The sequence below is a fragment of the Arachis duranensis genome, chromosome 2 (assembly GCF_000817695.3).
Source record: "Arachis duranensis cultivar V14167 chromosome 2, aradu.V14167.gnm2.J7QH, whole genome shotgun sequence".
NCBI classification, from domain to species: domain Eukaryota; kingdom Viridiplantae; phylum Streptophyta; class Magnoliopsida; order Fabales; family Fabaceae; genus Arachis; species Arachis duranensis.
Window position 1 is genome coordinate 47,165,111 of NC_029773.3, and position 6,000 is coordinate 47,171,110.

At 38.3% G+C, this 6,000-nt stretch overlaps 1 non-coding gene across 1 annotated transcript; it reads right to left on the minus strand.

The window, feature by feature from the left end:
• Positions 1-5,893: 5,893 nt before the first annotated feature.
• Positions 5,894-6,000, minus strand: LOC127745257 (small nucleolar RNA R71). The gene has a single exon (XR_008006454.1). It is a non-coding gene; the product is annotated as a small nucleolar RNA R71 (small nucleolar RNA).

Sequence of the window (6,000 nt, forward strand, 5' to 3'; positions counted from 1 at the left end):
TTTTATTAGGCATTATGTGTGAATTGTGAAACTTCATTTGTGAATTTTGCTATTGATGAATTCATGTCACCAATGCATTTCCATGCTCACATGCTTTGAGTTAAACCACCCATGTTTGCCAAGAAATTGTGTATTTTCTCAATGGGTAAGCATAAGTAGCAATTGCATTGTGTTGATAAAATCTAAGTTCAGTGTTCATCTTGGAATATAAATTGGGTAATCCTTTTACAAACGTTCAACTTTTAATGGCGTCTTGATCAAGCATCTTTTGGCCTCAAATTAAAGAACATTGTATATGTGATTACCATTTGTGGATGATGAACAATTGACTTTTCTCTTTGGTGCTTGCTTAGAGTTGCTTGCATGTCTATGTTTCACATTCTTGCAACATGAGCACTTAATTGTGAAGTTTTGAGCCTTTAATTGAATTGAGAGTGTGATCGCCGTTGTATGCGGCCAGTGTGTATGTTCCAACTGCGCGCACCATTGGAATATATACACCGTCATTCTTGTGAATCACACTATCATCAAGCTTCCAATTAAGAATCTAGTTTTTTTTATTTTATTAAGTGTTTCCTCCTTGTTCTAAATTTGTTGTTGTCCTGTAACCTGAATTTTCTTCTGCTTTCTCGTAGGATGCGGAAAAAGGGTAAAAAATTAGTCGCTTTACCAGTTATGGAAACTTCAACCCACGCATCACTACCATGTTTCATGGATCAACCGAGTCACAAACCGAACATCTTGATCAACCGAAGAGCACAGTTCCAATACGACAGCTTTAAGAAAAGGTCAATCCATTGGGAACGGATACTCAAGGTCCCGATCAAGGACAAAGCGGTTATCCATGAGTGGATTACCTCACTTCATTGGGAGTTTTTAGAGCAAGACCCAATCGAAGTCAATGAAACCATGGTGCGGGAATTCTACGCCAATTACCAAAGATGGGAAGTAGAGTCGGTATTCCTCCGGGGAAAGAGGTTGGATACTTCCAACCAGGCTCTTGAAGCTATTCTGAAGATCCCGCACATTTCGCCCGAAGAAGATGACTATCCTTGGATTAAGGCGAAGGCGTCCAAGGGGAGGATGTCTTTGACTCCCATACTTCAAAGAATTGGCCGTCCTGGTGCTTCATGGGAGTTTAGCAAAAGGAGAAATTCTGTTCCTGTGACTATAGCTTACTCCGATTTGAATGCCAAAGCTCGTATATGGCATCAAATTGTAGCGGACTATATCATTCCCGGTACTTATGTTACCCATGTAAGATTCAAGACTGTGTTACTACTTTGGGCTATCATGGAAGGAAAGAGCATAGCCATTATGCCTTTATTATGCACATCGATATCGAAACTAATTGAGAAAAAAAAATGTCAACATTCCTTTTCCATCGATGGTGATGCGTTTAGTAACAGCAACAGGGGTAGAATGGCGTCCGCAAGATATCATGTTCATTGTTCCTAAAAGAAACAAGTTCATCCTGAGGGGCGATTTGGAAAAATTAACCACCCCCTCCAAGAGGAAGACACCCATAGCACCACCACCAAGTCTACCAACCTCATCAACTGTTTTACCCATTCTCCGTCCTCTTCCCGAATTGTTCAAAGACATCTTGGACGATATCCACCGCAAGAAGCATTTGGAGCAAAAGCATTTCGAGTGGATAGCGGCAAGGCTAGAAGGAAGAGACCCCGGCCCAATCCCTAGATCCTCATCCGAGCCAACTTGGGAGGAGTATGATGCGGTTGATCAACCCACTTCCAAGTCCACCAGCTGAAGATGGCCCCCTTCTTCACTCTCCCGGAGCGTAAGCATGCATGGAGGATCGTGCACATACTAAGTATGGGAGAGGACATATGATTCCAAGGGGGGTAAAAATTTCTCCTTTCAAGATACTTTTGCAATGTTTTTTTTGTAGTACTTTTCCTCGTTTTGAGTAGTTTTATTTTTTATTTCATTTCGCTTAGTTAGTTGTAAATATTTCTCTGTCGTATGGATCCTTAGTAGTTAGTATTTTCATGTTGCATGATAGAATGAATAAGTTGGTGAAACACCAAGGAATTTCCATGAGATCTTTTTTAGGGCGTACCATTGATTGAATTGAAGAAATGTGGTGTTTTCCAACTTGCTTTAAGTATTTTGTTTGTAAAACATGGGAAAGAGCTCGAACAACATACCTTGTGAGTTTTGAGCCGTAATAGATGGTTGCACTTTTCAACCATAATGTTGTTCTTGTGTGGTTATTACTCCTTTTTTATTGTGATCATTGATTTGCATGATTCCTTATGTCCTTATTTGTGTTTGAATGCATTTAGCATGATTGAGGCCATGTTTGATGATAACCTCACTAACCTATATGGCCAACCCTTGCATGCACCTTTATAAACCCCCTTTGAGCCTATGAATCCCCTTTGTTCTAATAATAGCACATTGCTCCCCTTAAGCAAAAAACCATTGATGTCCTTGAATTACTCTTTGATTAGCTTAGGTGGATTATTGTGTAAATTCTAAGTCTGAGGGGGGAACTTGGGAACACATGGGTGATAGAAGCATTAATTCAAAAGAAGTTTTGGCAATTAGGTAAAGCTCATGCATTTCACTAATGAAGACATATGCATTCATAGTTCAATTAAAAAAAACTTGTGCATAACAAAGTATGAAATAAAGAGCTAAATAAAGGATGCATATGCCATGTTTGAAAAGAAAATGCATGAGTGAGGTAAGTTAGAAAAAAAGAGAAGAGAAAAGAAAATGGGTAAATAGGGTATGCTAATATGTGTATATAGGTGATATAAGATTAGGTGGATATTCAAGCTAATCAAAGAACTAATTTCTTAAGTCCACTTGACCATATCCCATCCTACCTAAACCCTAACCCCATTACATCCCTCTAAAGACCTCATGATAATTGTTATTCATGCATTAAATACTAGTCGATTGTTGGATGACTTACAAATCTTTGAAAAGCATGAAAAAAAGGAGAATTGAGTGGTTAAACCCTAAACACTGAGCTAATTGAGTACATACACATCCGGTGAGGGGTTTGATCGCTAATTCTATGTTTTTACGCCTTATATCATATCTTCTTGAAAGTTCTTTGATTGTTTAATTTTGAAAGTTTCAATTCCATTCTTTGGACTTTGATATTAGTGAATGCACTCTTTGCATTAGCCCTAAAGATTTCTTGTGATGGATTGGAATTTCATGGATGTTTCTACTAACTCTCATTGTAGTGCATGTAGGTGATTAGCTTAGGATAGTTGCATACATCTAAATAGTTTATAAAATAAGTCATTTTTCCCTTTCAACTATCTCCTTTGAATGTGTTTAGCATGAGGAAATGCTAGTGTTTAAGTGTGGGAGAATTGATGAATCCATAATTGATGGTGATTTTTGGCTAGAATTGAATGGATTTCATCACATAAACTTGCACTTATTCCCTTGAATAGCATGCTTTTGATCTTTCCTTCTAAATTATGCTTGATTGTGAAAACATGCTCTTTTATGCTCTATTTGATCTATTTTTATTCCATTTGCCTTCCATTCAATACCTTGATATTGTTTGTGAGTGATTTCAGGTGTATAAGGTAGGAATGTGTAGGAGAAAATGGAAAGAGAGCATGCAAAGTGGAGGAAACATGAAGAATCAAAGGAGAAGAGTTTTGAGACGTGTGCGTGCGCACAGCCCCCTGTGCGTCCGTACAAGAACCCAATCAGAGCATGTGGACCAATCAGAGCGCGTCGTGTGTCTAGCCAAGCATCGTCTAGTGTCCGTGCGCACAGCCTCTCGTGCGTGCGCACAGAAAGGAAAATTCGCAAAGTGTGCGGACGCACACGCCTCCAGGTGTTCGCACATGACTTCATTAAAAATACACGTGACTCACGATTTGAGGGTTTTGGAGGCCTATTTCTAAAGTCTCTTAACTCATATTGGATAAAGAATGAAGGGAATAAGATAGCATATCATTAGGGTAGTTTTAGGAGTAGTAGTAGGAAATTTTAGTTTAGTTTTTCTCTAAGTTTTCTTCAACCTCAACTAGGGTTTTCATTAGGGTTTTACAATCAAGTGCCATTTTCCATTTTTGATATTGGATTTTGCTAAGTCTCATTGTAAGTATTCTCTTGTTATTACTATTTCTAGTTACTTGGTTCTTACATTTTCTTCTAATGCAAGTAATAGTTTAATTTTACTTTTCTCTTGCAATTTAAATTTCTTGTTGATGAATTTGATGTTTGATGTTCATTTCATGCTTTCTTATGTCATTCTTGTTGATTGAGATCAATTGTTGTTTTTAATTTCAGGTCTTTTCTCATTTTCACCATGTTTAAGCTTTTTGCCCACCAAGTGTTTCACAAAATGCCAAATATGATTTTAGGCTAAGTTTTTACCTCTTGGCTTGGGTAAAGTGAGCAATTGGGTTCCTAGAGTTGGGATGTCCAACATTTAGTGTCAATTCTTGGATTGTTAATTGCTCTTGTTCCCACTAACGCTAAGTTGTTGCTAAGGCAATTAGCAAGCAATTAAGGATTTGTGGGTTAACGACACTTATGCTCATTTAACTTATCTTCCGATGTGAGGGTTAATCAAGTGAGGCTAATCTATTATAATTGTCATAGTTATGGTTCCAACAAGGAAAGGATCTCTAGCTCACTCCAAGCCAAGACCCCTTTTTATGCTTTCAATCTTTCATATTTTGTTATGTTAATCTCTTTCAAACTTTACTTGTTTATATTACACACTCAGTTCTTTAATTGCTTTATTAGTTCAATCATTACAATTTTTCATGTTCTTTTATTGCTTTATATGTTCATATCTTCATTGAAAACCCCTTGATCACTACAACTAAAATTTGCACACTTTTTGCCATTGAGTGATTTCTTAGGGAGGATGACCTGGGAGCTAAATACTCTCGGTTTATATTTGGTTTGAATTGTGATAACATTTGATTGACGGTCAATTTGTTGGGTTAGGACTATACTTACAACACTGATTCAATTTTGATAATCAAATTCCTAACCTATGCAAATCGGCCGCTCGTCAAATTTGGCGCCGTTGCCGGGGAATGTCACTTTGAGTGCGAGTGCCATGATTTTGGTTGTGTAGATATGTGAATAGTATGAATACTTGATTTTTGCTTTGCTACTTGGCACTAGTTGTAGATACTACTTTCCTCTTTAGTAATTTTAGTAGTTACAAGTTGTTAAGTTAGCTTTTGTTTACTTGCCTGCTTGTGTTTTGTTTTTCATAATTGCATTCTTTCAATGCCTCCTTAGTTGAATGACATGGTCACTTTCAGACCCGAGCTTGGCCACTTTTGATCCGAAAATTGAAAGAACTTTAACTCGTATAAGGCAAGCTCGGCGCCGGCTAGCTTTTGTGAATACTAAATCGGGTTCCCTTGAGGATCACTCCCATTCACTATCACCAACCGTCCGTTACTCTTATTCTCCGATCAACGAGGAGACTCTATATTCATCTGTGGGGAGTACTGAATTGTCTTTGAGTGACTCAGGTGACGCTGTCATGGCGGACCCTCCGCGAAGGATTACTTTGAAAGAAGCTGGAGCACCTGATCTTAACTTGCAACCACTTCAGATTTTATATCCGGCCTTGGACCCAAATTTTGAGCTTAAGTCCGGCATAATCAATTTCATTCCCAAGTACAATGGGCTGCTTGGGGAAGATCCGCTAAAGCACCTTAAGGATTTCCAAGTTACATGTGCAACCGCAAGGAGACATGGGGCGGATGAATCCGCAGTGTTGGTCTTTGCTTTCCCTTTCTCTTTGGAGAGGAAAGAAAAATAATGGTTTATACTCAGTCAAGTGAAATTAAATCCAACTGGGACTTATTGCGTAAGGAGTTCTTGGAAAAGTTCTACCCTCCTCAGAAAACAAACAAGTTACGAAGAGAGATCTCTTGTATTGTGCAACAAGATGTGGAGACCTTGTATGAATACTGGGAAAGATTCAAGAAGTTATTAGAAACTTGCCCTCACCACCGGATT